General features: G+C 43.2%; 1 pseudogene across 1 annotated transcript in view; it reads right to left on the reverse strand.

The window, feature by feature from the left end:
• Positions 1 to 16363, reverse strand: part of LOC148483108 (cytokine receptor common subunit beta-like) — a 181939-nt pseudogene that overhangs the window by 88512 nt on the left and 77064 nt on the right. The window contains exons 4-6 of the transcript XR_015871788.1: positions 13871 to 14034; positions 11305 to 11434; positions 626 to 783 (exon numbers count right to left, since the gene is read on the reverse strand). The product of XR_015871788.1 is annotated as a cytokine receptor common subunit beta-like (transcript). The remainder of the gene's footprint in view (positions 1 to 625; positions 784 to 11304; positions 11435 to 13870; positions 14035 to 16363) is intronic.

Genomic DNA, 16363 nt, shown 5'->3' on the forward strand with positions numbered 1-16363 from the left:
CAATAAGCTCCTAACTACCACGTCACAGGCTGTTTCAAAAATGACAGTTAGGACTGTTACTTCTTCTCTGCATTCTAGACTTTGTTTACCCACTCCAGACAAAAATAATGGTAACCCCACAAAATGTTTGGGGGTTTCTTAACCAATGCAGTATCCATTTTGAATTACAAGCTGCAAACTTCCCGACTGAAAGAACTAAGACTGCCTATATCATATCTTGCTTGACCGGGAAAGCATTGCCATGGGCTTTGCCACTGTGGGAGAGGTCTGACCCCATCTTGTCAGACATCCAAGGATCCTTATCCACTTTCCGCAAAATATTCAATGAGCCGGGTAGATCTTCTTCAGCCCCAGCTGACATCTTACGACTGACAAAGAGTCATCAATCAGTGGGTCAAAATGTAATTCAATTCAGGACACTATCCTCTTAGCTCTAATGGAATAATGAGGTCCTTGGAAAAATCTAATTGCTTAATTGGATTCAACATAAAAAGTTGACTTAGGAAACCTATCAAAAAAACCCTTGGGGACAAAATTGTTGTTGACAAGCGTTTTTCACTACAGTTATTAATGTTTATGCGTTGGATAGAAGACAGGAACACAACATCCTGCGATAAGAACTCACCATTTAGACAACTTGTAAAATGTATAGAGGAGCGATGTGGTCTAACTCTGATGTCATGTAAGATATTAGGGTTTGTATTATTTCCCATCGTTATGTTGCTGTGACAGGTAAGGTACAAAGGAATCTCCTGCTGGCAGTCAGGCATATATTCCGCGTCTCTGAATGAAAAAAGAATGAAGATTGTGAAACTGAATTATTGTTTGTGTAGAATATATGTAACAACTAATAGAATAACAACTAACAGTAATAAGAATATCGGAGGAAATTATTACCCCTTTAAAAGAAGAATTGGGCAACAAATATAACAGCTATATAAAGCAACAATTTGTCATTTGTGAATATTAATAATGTTGCCTGTTGCGATACAAAATGAAATAGTAATTCCCTAAATCTATATAACCAATCAAGAAAAAGGAGAGCACACAAAAACCTTTAATACAAACGTTTCACATACACTTAATTAGTATCAACTTATATACATACAGCATATCAGTGGCATAACCAGGGGGGGTGCATGTGAGGCACTTTGCCCTGGGCGCCATCTGACAGGCCCTGCAGAGGGGATGCCACCGGCAGTGTGACGTCAGACGCCACTGGGCAGAGTACTCAGTTCAGCGGCGGCTGGTGGAGAATGCGGACGTCACGGTAAGAGCTCCGGTGGCCCTGGAAGAGGCCAGAAGACACCTGACTCAAGACAGAAGAGCTCAGGTGTCAATGCCGCTGGCCAGAATGGGCGGATGGACAGGTAGGCTACCATTAATTCCTCCCTAGACAGCAGGTTGTCGGGCACTAGGCTCGCGGGGTAATTAGATCTGTGGCACTGATAGGGAGGGAAGGGGGGTGCCACTTATTCCCTTTTCCTGGGTGCCAAACCCCGTAGATACGCCACTGCAGAAGTTTAGAAGTGGTGCTAGGCATTGTCTGGGTCTATACTTGTGTGTGTGTGTGTGTGTATATATATATATATATATATATATATACATACACACACACACACACACACACACACACACACACACACACACACACAGTGCTCAAAGTGTGCTGGTATGCAGGCTGTCAGTCACTGGATGACAACCCTTAAAGCCAGCCGCAGTGTGTGTTTATGAGGCTGGCTCAGTGAATAGGCTGGACTGTCTGGCCATGTGCCGCTGCCCACCCAATCCCACACGTGTGCAGGGAGCCATCGCCTGCGGGAAGGTCTCTGCAGCATCAAAGCTTCAGAGTTCAGCATTGTGCCTCAGAAACCCCGTCCGCTTGTGCAGTGTGCCCATCCGCCTCCTGCATGTGTCGGGTGCCTGTCCCCTGCTAGAAGGTCTCTGCAGCATCCATTACACGCTGCAGACTCTGGCATTGTGCATTAGCTGCTGCCCGTCAGCCAGTGTCTACCCATCCCCTGCCGGATTCAGTGACAGGAGTCACAGCCAGACAGCCCCTCATACTGGCCTCTGCAGTGAGGGTGACTGTGCATCTGGCTGAGGGAGCCCTTGAGCATGTTTCGACTGCGATACCAGCTTTCAGTATGTACCCCTTCACCCCTTGTCTACCCCACCTTCTCTATGTGCCTTATTACACCTGTGCACATCATCACCCTTGTGCACCTCATTACCCCTGTGCACCTCAACACCTGCGTGTACCCCACAACATTTTTCTATCAGTGCCAATGTGTTTTTTTTCTATGCAAAGTTCAGTTTAGCACGGTACTGACAGTATCACAACTGGAATTTAATTTGGAAAGTACCGGTTAGCGCGCCTAAACACTTGACTTAAGGTGCGCTAACCGGCATCTTCCAACTACGGCCTCATTTATCAATGAGTTTTATCATTCACGGGTGATAAAACTCATTGCGTATGATAATGATGCAACAGCCAATTAGCTCCCATCTATCATCTGTTTGAAAAATTACAGTTAGGAGCCTATTGGCTGGAGCACCAGTTATCATATGATAAATGATGCCATAATTGCCAGACGCAGGGGAAACAATTGAATAGCTCCGGGAACTCCACATCATGTTTAATTGAATTGCCTCCAATGTGTGCGTTTATTTTTTCATACAAAGCTTATGTGTTGTTATTTTTTTTCTTCTTGCATAACCTATGGGGGAAATTCAATTCCTCTGGGTGATGTTTAAAGTAATGGGGGCTCAACAGATCAATTCTATTTTTTCGGCCGTCCATTATTTTTGAAGCAACCAGAAGCACTTGGTTTAGCTGCGCATAGCGGTTAATCATGTCTAAACTCATGGTATCAGCAGCCAAACTGCCGTTTTGGCATCCAAACCAAGGACTTTGGAGGAGGCTACGAGAAGCAATGTGTCACCCGCAGCAATGCATGCCCGAAGGAGAAGCATTTGAATTGATCCATTGGGTGCCTATTAGCATAGAGATGGAAGGAGGGAGTGAGAGGTGCAAAGCTTGAGAGATGACAGGAAAGAATGAGAGATGGATGCATGATGCATAGATGTCCCCGTCTTGAGTGGCCACACCCCTAATGACACGAAGCCACGCCCCTTATGCCGTGTGGCTATGCCCACCTTTTTGCAGGTGCCTTCAGCACGCACACACTGGATCTCCATACCCCCACTTCAAAATCCCCACTTCTACCATTGTATATAATAAGATTCAAGTCTAAAACTCATAGATAGATTAGTTTCTAAAAGCATCAATTGGAGATTAATCCATTTTGGAATAAGTAATTTTAGCTCTTATAAGAGATATACTCCTTTTTTTTCACTCAGCAATAAAATCTCAACATTCCCCCTTCTGATATTTGTGTGCAATAGCAGTATATATTTTGGGTGACAGTGCTGAGGGGGTGCCAGTACAGGGGCTTGGGGTCAGGGATGGATCACCACATGCCATATCCCGGAGCATATCTCCCTTTCAAGGGGCAGTCACTGGCATTCAGCAGAGTGGTCATGTGACCAGACACTGCAGCAGCTGCACACATGACTCATCCCCAGCAGCAGCGTGCACAGGAAGTGCTGATGTCTTAAGGCGGGTATCCACTAGCCAATTTAACAGAGCGATTGCACAATAACGATATCGTTCAATCGCTCGTTAATCGGGCACAAATCGGGCAGGAAAATGTTGGAAACAACCAGCGATGCACTCTCCCGCTGGTCATTTCTGACATCGATCATCGCCTGAATATGCTGGTCAATCTGCCGATACGACAGATTGACCATGTTCAGGGATGAGGGAATGTGCCTACACTGAATGACATATCTTTCAGTGTAGGCACTGCAGGGGAAGAGGAACGACGGTACGATTACAATGTTGTAATCATACTGTTGTTCCACTATCTGCTAGTGCATATGCACCTTTATGCTGCCTGGCAGAGAGGTCTCCCCCCTGGCAGATATGACCGCCAAACACACTTGTGGCAGAGTGGCCGATGTTGGGACTGTACATAAAAGTAGACCCTGTACTACAAGAAATAGGTTTTAACCATTCAAAAACATGCTATAGTCTTGACTATAAATATATACAGAAGAAACTCTTCATTGCTGTTGTATATGGTGATGATGTGGGAATCGTCTTAATGGCCTTTATAGGGCATAATACCTTTAAAGACACAAAGGGGGAGATGTATTAACCGCCGAAGTGGCATCAGCACACGTTATGTGCGCTGATACTGCTTCCCCCCATGTATGATTGGGGGGCTGGGCTATGCGCCCTTATCATTATCGAAGCTATCTACAAGATAGTAGCACCCGATAGCCTGGGCTATGTATGACTGGTCAGTTCGCCTGACCGTTCTGCCCACTGTAGCTGTCGCTATCAATAGCCCGGTGATGCCCTATCCCCACAGCAGGGACAGCGCTGCACGCGGGATCTCGTGATACTAGCGAGATCCCGCACATGCTCAGTGGAGCCGGCCAGTACTAAGACACAGCGCTTCAGCACTAGGCTGATGCACTGTGGTCTCTAGCAGGGATCACCGGAGGGGGGAGTTATCACTCCCATGTTCCGGCCGATGAGATGTTCATACATGCCATCATTAGTGCTTCCTGCTTTGCCTCGGTAAAGAGGCGAAGCAGGAAGCGTTATAGCGACACGTTAAGTGCCGCTATAATACATCTCCCCCAAAGTTAGAAAAGAGTGTTTTGCAAGAGAGTCACACAGCTGGTGGCCCGAGGAATATGCCTTCCAGAAGGCACAGTTGCACAAGGAAATGGTACCTGAGGTACCCACAGGTAGAGTTGTGTAGATGCACAATTGCACTGAAGGAGGACTCCTTCGTAGAGAACACAGACAGAGATGGTAAGATGCATTGTAGCTCTGGAAGGAGAAGCTAAGTAGTACACAGGCTGAGGTGGTAATGCGCACTGTTACTCCGGAAGAAGACGCTAAGTAGTACACAGGCTGAGGTGGTAAGACGCACTGTTGCGCTTAACGTTGTACAGGAAACTTCCTGGAGTACTGGAGCTGGTTAGCAGGTGATAGGAGCACAGCATCAGCTGACCGAGACCATGCTACCATTGGTTGGAGATACTGTCCCATGAGAAGGACTGTCATAGTGGCGCCCATGATGGGAACCCCGATCCCCAAGACACAAGGCCGACCATTGAAGTCCGCAAGCGCCTAAGGCAGAATTCTCAGCGCATCACCCGCCACCACACCAGACGTCTGACCGCACGAGAAGTCAGGGGAAACCGGTGCGGAGGTAAGAGATGGCCGAACCTAGGCTGAACCCTAACACTGATGCGGTCACCATTCAGAGAATGGTGGATGACTATTTTAGTGATAGCATCCAAATAGGCATGTCAGACAGTCAGTTTCACTACTGGCAGGAAAAAGTGGCAATTTGGAGTCCCTTACACAAACTGGCTTTGCTGTACTCAAGTTACCCACCCTCCAGTGTGTACTTTGAAAGAGTTTTCAGCACAGCTGGGAACCTTGCCAGTGATCAGTGTAGGAGATTACTTCCCCAAAATGTGGAAAAGATGATGTTCATCAAAATGAATTACAAATTCCACAAGGAAGACCTTTACCAGCAATTAAGTAAAAAAACTACAGAAGCGTCTGTAATAGTGGATTCCAGTGGGGACAATTTAATATTGTGTAAAGAAGAGAATGTACACACTGATGGGGATGACGATGATGACATCTGATCTTACCTATGTTGTAAAGCCAGTTTGTGTATGGGATCATTGCCAACAGTGTCCACTGCGCATTGGCAGCTTGTTTTGTGGGGGTTCCAAACAAACCAATCATTTCAGCCACAAGTGGCAGTCCCTGTCGTTGAAGTGATTGGTTTGTTAAACTGTGAATGTCCTGTTTCATATATACAACATAAGGGTGGGTGGGAGAGCCTAAGGACAATTCCATCTTGCACCTTTTTTCCTTTCTATTATGTGCTATTTGGGGCATTGCTGCCTGAAATTTTTAGTGTTATGGTTTATGAATGCCCAGAAATTGTAATGGCCACAGACAGCATCTCCTGCATGCCCCTTTCATTTTTTTTTAAAGAAAATTCTGAACCAACTGCTGCTTGTTGTGTCAACCCGGTGGCACAAATCACCCAATAGTGACATTCAGCCAAGGGTTCTCAGCCCACAAGGCTGCTACATGGCCCAAATGCCTCATCCTGCTTCATGGCCCAAAGGCCACCCGTCGTCACTCCTCACCAGCCCTCAAAGCTTTAACGGCCGCAACTTGCCAAGAGTTCCAGCCCTCAAGGCATCACCTATTTTCTTGCCTTCTGAGGAAACTGCTACCCTAAACAGTGGAGAAACGCGTTAAGATACAGGGACACTCCATCTTAGAGCAGCCGCATAAGACGATTTATTGCCGGAATACCAGGCCTCTTGACCAGAAGCTGGCGAAGTGTACTTTTTCATTCTACTCCCTCCTGTGAAGTGTGCAATTCCTCTCCACTGTCAGCCTGCACTCTGGAACAGCGGCAGCAGATTAAGCAGAGCTTTACTGCCTTCACGAGCAGCAGTTTATACTCTATAGAACAGTGGAGATTGATTAAGCAGAACCCTCACTGCTTCCAACAGTGGCAGTGGTAAGATTGACTTTAAAATCTTTTGTCATTTATGGGCTGCTAATATGGATTAATTTATGGACACTAAATATAAAGAGAGTGGAGATTTAACACTGCTGGTGAAATTATTTTCTCTGGAGAGAAGGATAAGACTATCCATATAAAGGCAACTGAACATCATTTTGTCTAAAAAGCACATTAGTTGACTGCTCCCAAAATTGAGCTTTTATTAGACGGAGTTCATAAATTTCTCAGCACATTTTATTAACTACTTCTGAGGATATAACTATTGTCTTTTAATGTATACTAATATTTATTGTGCACATTTTTATTTTATTAATTTGTTTATAGATATATGTTTTGCTTATTAAATATCTTTTTTGATATCTTGACATATTTTTTGCACTCCTTATTTTTGTATAATAATAGTTTTTGCCTGCACCTGGATTACCTGCCACAAATTGATGGACTCAAATTATTGTCTTTACTGAAGTCTTTAGATTAATTTGTAACATTTTTTGTCAATCAAATAAAGTTTATATTAGTTGCTTGATACGAGTTTATTCTTTTTTAACAAAACTAACCATCGATTTCGACTGGTTTCTACAAGTTAATAATAAAAATATAAACAAACTGTTGCAAGTTGCGATCACGACTTGACACTTTCTGACAGTATGCCCAGACAGGATGGGGTTACTCCAGTTCTTCCTGTTGCTAGGCAATCGGCACGCCTCAGGAAGTGATGTGTATTCCACAACTGCAAACCTGATTGGGACTTCAGCCTATTTATACTCACTGGACTATTGCAGTTGTGCCGACTATAGAGTGTCTGTGAGGTCCCTCGGCCTGGCTGCATAGTCAGGTTGTTCCTGTTCTCCTGTTGATATGAACACCTATTCGACTTCCTAGCTGCATCAAGCAGCTACTGTGCTGCCATCTGCTCAGCTATCTCCATATGGCTCCCAAGCCATTGTCAAAAAAAACAAACTGTACTCTCACGGCTTCAGCCGCACCAACGGTTGTTGCCACACCATCGGCACCATTGCTGCACCATCGCCGCACCATCGGCTCCCAAGCCATTGTCAAAAAAACAAACTGCACTCTCACGGCTATAGCCGCACCAACGGCTATTGCCACACCATCGGCAACATTGCCACACCATCGGCACAACTGCCGCACCATCGGCTCCCAAGCCATTGACCAAAAAAACAAACTACTCACGGCCATAGCCACACCAATGGCTATTGCCGCACGATCTGCACCATTGCCGCACCATCTGCTTTCTTGCAGCACCATCGGCTCCCAAGCCATTGTCCTAAAAACCAAACTGTACTCTCATGACTATAGCTGCACCAACGGCTATTGCCGCACCATCGGCATCATTGCTGCACCATCGGCACCACTGCTGCACCATCAGCACAACTGCCGCTCCATCGGCTCCCAATCCATTATCAAAAAAACAAACTGTACTCTCATGGCTAGAGCCGCACCATCGGCACCATTGCCGCACCATCAGCACAATTGATGCACCATCGGCTTTCTTGCCACACCATCGGCTCCCAAGCCATCGTAAATCTAAACAGTACTCTAACGGCTATTGCTGCACCATCGGCACTATAGCCGCACCATCGATATCCTTATCACCATCAACTGTGTCAGTCCTAACTGTACATTTTTTACCTATTGAAATCCCTTGTATCTCCATGTGAGCCACTACTACCTCGAGCATAAGTCCAGGCGGCCGTCTAAGTACCAGTGAATGTATCCTAGTTCTAAGGGAACAATGGGCAGTTGTTATTGGTGGAAGATCTCGCTAGATGGGTTCTTGTGGTCTCACATGGAGTAGGCATCGGAATTCATAACACAAACAGAGCAATAGAAGATACTGGAGAACATTTATGAAAAGTGTGGCCACAAAAACAAAAGCGACCAATCAGATTCTCGCTAATTTTCTAGTTTCTGATATTAAAAAAAAGAGATAGTTGTATGGAGCACCAATCACATTTATATGAACTCATAAAATATACCTTTTATTAATTCTTAAATAAAAACTTATTCCAAAAAATGTGGTGAATTATTTTTATTGCTGTTTTAAATCTTATATATAAAAGACCTGTAATGAGGTTGTGTATGCAATACCCCAGAGATTGAAAATGATATGTTGCAGTAATTTCATGTATCATAACATTACTATCTACTGTGCGCAGATACTCACAGATATTTTCTGTGGCTGAAGCCATCCTTACTTTATTTAGTATCTGGTTACAGTGTGTAATTAGTTAATTACATAAAATATTAATATGATAAATCTCTGTATTGAACTGGTTGACTAACGTGCACTTTATTTCCTATACCGTGGAATAAAATGTATATTGTGTATCATATACATTATCTGTGTCTATTATCTTACTTCCGGATACAAATGTGATCTCTTATCACTAAAGTAGATTGTATTTTTGATTCAATTTCTCACTCATGGAATGATTCAGTTGCTCACTAGCGGAGAATCTATTGCAAATATGACTAATAGTCAATGAAAAAATGTATGTGGTTACAATTATTTATGTGTTTATTTATTAACAGTGTAATGTTTAATGTTAACCACTGATTTGTCACATTGAAAACTGTTAGTATCTCCCATCAGGAGATTTGTATGGGCACAAATGAATTTATTTTCTCTGTGGATATGTTAGGATTCAATTTGTATATTGTACTTTACAAGTCCTCAGAATAATCCTGGATAATGATCATGCATTTGCATTGATAATTATTTATAGTACCACCGGTCATTCCATTGTGACTGGATAACTCCGCATAAATCCTAATTTATGTTTGCTGCAGCATGTGTTCAGCCTAATTATGCATTAGACAAATAGCGCTGATATATATGGGTCACAGATATCGAATCAGCATATATTTTATTCATGGAATTGCTTTCACCGTCTGCGCTGTTTGACAACAACTGCTGCTTGGAATGACACTGCACCAGCCCGTCTATGCTTCAGTGTATGCTCAAACTGATATATGTTGTAATTGATAGAACTGATGAATAATAATACCAGATGGCACAAATGCATTTATCAGCACTTTCACAGACACATTATTCCGATGGATTATTAACCAGCAATTGCTATTACTAATTGGTACAGCATGCATTCAGCCTAAGTGTGCAGCATGCTTTCAGCCTAATACCCCTATTACACCAGAGCTAAAACCCGGGTTATAGCAGGGTTAGCCCGGGCAGCTCCTTGGTGGTAAAGGGGTGAGGGTTAGATCGCCGGGTCGAGTGACCCGGCAATCCAACCCAGGTAAATAGCAGGGTTTAACACGGGAGTAACCCGTGAAACCCTGCCTTTGTGTACGGCGCACTCCGGGTCTTTAGGACCTGCAGTGCGCCACAAGCCGGCCGATTGGTCATCTCCAAGCGTCCACTTTCACGCCGAAAAAGCCAGGTCTATGCAGACCCGACTGCGGTGTGAGCGGCGCCGACTCGGGAATATCCCGAGTCAGCGCTGGCTAAATTCCGGGTCTGATCCGGATAGGAACCCAGTTCCAACTCCGGGTCAGACCCGGAATTTTGGTGGAAAAGGGGTATTATTGTGCAGTAGATAAATAGAGCTAGTAAATACAAGCAAAGGAGAAAAGGAGATTAAATCAGCATATATTTTATTCATAGAAATGCTTTCACCGTCTATGCTGTTTAACCTCAGCCGCTGTTTGTAATAATATTATGTCAGCCCATCTAAGCTACAGCAGAATATCGGCCTGATATGTGAGGTAGTTTAACAGAGCAGTTTGTAACATAATATGGAATCTCTCATAGGCACACTCCTCAGTCTTGTCTAAGTCTCGGCATACATTCAGCCAGATAAATGCGATGATAGACAAGATTTTCTAGCTTACAATGAAATCACACTTCAGTGTAGAATGCCACCTTTTCATTTGCCCCTATTTTATTACATGTCTTACAGTTGCTTCATTTTTAAAAAAATTCTTATATCTATTTACTGATTACATAACCTAATCCAATAATTAACATTGGTATTAGAGGACGCACTGGCATCACAAAGGGTGTGCAGGGGGTTTTGGGCCGCACCCGTGTGTCACCAGCTAAGTGGTGACACCAAAGTGCTGACTCCTCCTCAGTGACAGGCTCGGGTGCTGTACTATAGCATTAGATGCAGCACTCGGCTCCTGGCACAGTGAGGGAGCCAGCACTGCAAACAGTGTGGTCCGCACCTACGGGACCCTCTCAGTGACTAAAACGGGGGTTTGGCCGGTGAAACCACACCCCTACCCGTGAGGCCACTCCCCCTGTCATCAAGGCCACACACCCTTTTCCTGGCTATGCCGTGCACACTACAACTCTCCCCGCACCGGATGTCCAAGCTGGGAGGGATGCCACTGAGTGGACATTGCCGTGAAGCAAAGTAAAGATTATTCCAACTGTGGAATTCCATTGAGACATACGCACGCTCTGCTACTACGGCTCCATAGACAGACTAGAGACCGACATATTATTTTTCAAGCATCTGAAAACATATTTGCCAATTATTGATTAGTGTTGTCGTTAGTCGCTGAGATCAAATGCAATCGCTGACCATAGGAAAGGCAGCTAAATTATCAGCAGTTAGTTCACAGCAGTTAGATCACATTTCCATTACTCCTGCTTTTTTACACTTACATTCCAAACTCATTCTTGTAGTGCAGACTGAAATCAACAGAGTCAGCTACCTCCAGCCTCACCTCCCAGGAACATGTTATCTGACCATGAGCAACTTTATAGCGAAGGTTTTGTGGTTTGGCTTCATCTCCTAGAAATTGTAGACAGGGAGAAGAAAAAATATCTGCAGAGAAATGATCACAAGGTAAATGGTAACATCTACTTTAGGAGTAATTGAATCCTTTATGGTGAGGTTCTAAGCACTAATTTTCAGGGTGTGGCTCCTTAGTCAAGAACAGCATCTGTACATTTCTAAATAAGTTTTAATTCTGCCAAATGTTTTAATTCTGCGCATACATCGGAGACGCACTGTGCATGCAGTGCGATGGTTAATGCCTGGGGAGGCAGATTGAAATTGCATGGAGATCCATGCAATTCTGATGGGCATTTCTGTGCGGTAAAGAGGGGGGCTATTGGTGGCAGGTGTGTCGGGGATATGTCGGTGTCAGGGACTGCATCGAAAGACACAGTTCCACTTGCACCTGCGGCGATGTATCTAAGCATGTCGACAAGCTGCATGTCATCATTTTGACCATGTTGACATTCGTTTGCGTGTCAACATGAGAACTGGTGACCTAACATACCACACCCATTGCAGAAACTCTTAGCAGTGAAAACTTTAGTTGCAGTTCCTACCCATTTTGGTAGCTATATTAATTAGGGAAACAAAAACTACATCCCCCAAAAGGTAGAAGCTACTCTATATCTCCAGGATCACTGTTTTGTAGGAAAAGGTCATGTAGGGCCCCTAACCATAACTCACTGGTCCTGCACTCACAAAAATGAGATGCCACCCATGTGTAGGGGGTCTAGTGGCATATAGGGGAAGTCTATTGGCACTTGTGGGGGTTCTGGTGGCGCATGAAGGTGGTCTGGTGGCACATGGAGAAGGTCTGGAGGCATGAGGAGGAAGTTTAATGGTATGTGAACGGAGTCTGGTGGCAAATGAAAGGCATCTGGTGTCACATGGTGGGGGGGTCTGGTGACATGTGTAGGGGGCCTAATAGCATGTGTTGTGGAGGGGTAAAATTGCAGGTTTGTGGAGTCTGATGACATACAGAAGAGGTCTGGTGGCAAGTGGGGAAGGTCAGGTGGCATCTGGAGGGAATCTGATTACATGTAAAGGGGGTCTTGTGGCACTTGAAGCTGATCTGATGGAACATGGTGGGGAGACTGTGGCACATGGAGGGCAGATTGTGGCATGGTTGGATCTGAAGACATCTAAGGGCATGTGGAGATGTCTAGGTATGTAAAGGGGTCTAATGGGCATGTGGATAGATATGAGGGCTATGAAAGGGGCATGTGGGGTAGTTTGAGAGGCATGATAGTCATTTTCAACATCCCCCCCCCCAGCAGGGTGAACAAACTGTAGTATCTTGTCATATATATATATATAATATATATATATATATATATATATATATATATATATATATATATAGTTTATGTGCATTGTCAAGTAATATTAAGATGAGGTAGTGTATCTTTAGGAATCCTGCAGCATAGAAGGACATGTGATCAGAAAGAGGAGATAGGGGAAAGGAACGAGAAGAAGAACAGCAATGAGGAGGTGATGACTTTATATACCTGTAATAATGCAAGTATTACTTATAATAAATAAACTACATAAACAGCATACTTGATTCATTGCTATACGGAAAGTAACATCAGAATATGACACAAACATGTAGAGATTATTGAAGACTATTTGGACACTATGTGCTGATTATTTTTTGTGAACAAATTGATATGTGGAGCAGTCTGATTGCATTTGTGTGTCTGTGGGGCATGTAATGGGCAGGTGAGGATGTTTACCCTTTCTTATACCCGTTAAGAACAAACATGTTGTGGTAAGTGTGTATGTGGGGCGCTGAAGTTAGTCTTTGCCCAGAGTGAAAGAAAGCCTAGCTTTGTTCCCAAGGCCTCTGAATTTACTTAAAATTGGTAAAAGGTGCAAACTTAAATGTAAACAAAATAAAGTCCAGCATATTAGCTTCACTCAAACCAAGTTTCACAGATACAAGTTCTGCTATTCTTTAGGTGGGTAAAGGTCTAGGGCAGGATGGACTAAGCATTGCATCTGCAATGCTGTACATACTGCCCATTATTGGGTACATACTGGCGATTATATCACCGGTATGTACCTAGAAAATCACAAAGGACAGCTCTCCCGGCATGCGCAGAAGGATGTGCGAGCTGCGGTCGGAGCTGGGAGGGATCCGATTGGATCCCTATCAGGGGGTGTCCTGAAAAGAAGCCCATAGGCTTCTATTTGGTAACACCATCTAGAGATGGCGTTACCCTCTGGGATGAAGTACATATGAGAATTGCGGTAAAAATGCATTTTCGGGAGTTTTACCGCATTTCTACCCTTAGTACATCCTGCTGCTAGTCAGAAAAGTGATTCCTACAGATAACATCAATCTGAGTATATTTTTGGGAAGGTGGATTATGGCAATGGGTTCTAAGGCACATTTTGCTTTGTGACCCATAACTGCTAAACACAGAATCTATCTTTTACACTTACCTTTAGTAGAAATATTAATTTGACTCTCTAGATCTCTATCTGGTATGAAAGTAAACTGCTTCGTGTCCGAAGCATAACTTTTTGGAACAGTGTAAGGAATATCACAAGTCCAGTTTTGATGAGTTGCCGTCACTTTCACTAGCCCAGTCTTCTCACAGACAGAGCTAGAAAGAAAAATATAAAAGTGAAGTTGATAAAGATGGAATTATATAGTGAAAGATATATGGATATCAAGTAAATCGTATCCATATACTTGGAGAGTATTTATATCAAATGACTGCTTGTGAATTTGTTATTATGAATGAACCCCAGAAACACAACTTTACAGAAACTTTAAAGGTTTATTCAAGAACTCGCAGGAGCAGTACAGAGAATACACTTGGGTATAGCTGGGTAACAGATAATTAGTGATAAAAACACACAGTAGTTGAAAAACACTTGAAATTCCTAACCAGGTATGCACGTATTGAAATCTTTGTAAACTTGAATATAATTTTCCAGGTTTGCAGGTATGGAGTGTCACGGTCCTGCGTTCCGACCCTCCAGATACGCCAATCTGAAAATCGCCGCCCGTGACTTTTACAGGTTACCTCAGCACATGTGGTTAAATAAACTGGTAACTGCCACCAGCAGAAGAAAACTGTAATGCTAAAGCATAAGGTGGGCTTCTGCTCTTACCTGCATATGCAATTGTCAACTCTTAGAAAAACAGGTAACATGAGCCATATGAGGCCTTGGATCATAAAAACACAGATCCAGAACTAGAATTAATGTTTAATTCAAGAATATCTTCAAAGCGTATTTACAAAAAGTTACAAAGAATATAATAATGTTAAAAGGAATCACACAGTTTACTTACAATTACTAAACTAAAATAAAGTAATACATTGGATAAACAAACCAATCACTTGGATTGATTGGTTTTGGGATGAGGCCGTCCCAATGGAGAATTCTGGAACATCTGTATCTGTCGATAGCCTCACGCAGAATGAAAAACAAACTAGGGCTGAATCTCCTACTTATGCCTGCTACCAGGCACCCCCACCCCCCCATCTGGGTTGAATTTAACCCTTGTCAGCACAGAGTGGATTGTCCAGCTGGCTGAAGCCTCGGGGTCTCCCAGCCACTTGAGCAGGGGTTCTTTTATTATACCTTCAGCTCCCTGTGAAGTTTGGAACCTGGGAGTAGGACAATAAACGTGCCCACTGATTAGGTGAGGGAATACACACATCTGTAGAATGAATGTCTCTCGGTATAAAAAAACATTCTTTTATCTCTGACCCTACACAGAACACAGGGCCCTTAATGATGGTTTATCAAGGGCCTGGCCAGATGTCCTGTAATTTCCATGGACATTTTTCTTATATGCCATATACAATTGGACATATTTATGGCTGATGCAGGAAGACAGAACTTCCTATAATCTCTCTTGCTCATCTTCAAAAGGGAATCAGTCCAGAGGAGTTTTGTTACCTATCCACATACAAAGGATGCTACACACCAATTTACAAGAGAACGTTACATGTTTATACCAACACAGAGTTTTGTCACCTATCCTTATACAATGGATGCTACACACCAATTTACAAAGGATAGTTACAGGTTTCTACTAACGCAATATCATGTGCAGTTATGCCCATGCTGATACGAAATCAGCTTTTCCGCTACTTGGAGTATAATTAACAGCTAAGGAGCAGGGTGAAATCTTACCAGGATGAACCATGTTAAATAGCAGATCGTGGAAGTTGAGAGACTTGATTAAAAAAGGTGGTGAACAAAGTACCCTGCTGTATGGCGGGGGCGTATACTGAGGCTAACACTATCGGGGTGCGGTCATATATCCCCGATATTATCAGATATTGACCATGATCATCAGATAGATGGTCTTGTGATTTTTTATAGTTACAGAATTCCTCAGTGAAATTCAGGGATGGAAACTGACACCAGCAGACTTTAAACTAGAGATGTGTGATTCAGTTTTCTTCAAATACAAACACACCCAAAGTTAGGGGTTCCAAGTCCAATCAAGTATTAGTTCAGAATCACTTTGGGGTTCTGAGTCGAACCAAGTCCCGGTTCGGTTCTGCAGTCAGTTCGGAACTCGGATTTTAAAAGTGAACTTGGGCTTTAGATTGTATGTAAACAGGTCCAAAATAGCTGTTTTATCGATGTTTTATCATTTTTTATCGATTTTTAATTGATTTTCATACATTTTTAAGGTATTCAAAATGGAACCAAAACCGAATCCGAAGTAAAACGCTTGAAAGTGGTTTTGCCAAAACCAAAACACGTGGTCTACGCACATCTCTACTAAACTGTTTTAATTTTTTTTTAAAAGATTAAAATCTGCAGATAATAATGATTTGGAGTTTAAAAATGTACTTTAGGAGCGTACTGTTTTGCAATGCATATGGTGTTAGGAACAATGTATAAGCCATTGTGTATACCGCTTTACTTGAATTTTGTTTTACACTTTTAAGTTAAAAAATTCAG

Source organism: Taudactylus pleione, unplaced genomic scaffold, assembly GCF_031769625.1.
Source record: "Taudactylus pleione unplaced genomic scaffold, aTauple2 ptg000551l, whole genome shotgun sequence".
NCBI classification, from domain to species: Eukaryota; Metazoa; Chordata; class Amphibia; order Anura; family Myobatrachidae; genus Taudactylus; species Taudactylus pleione.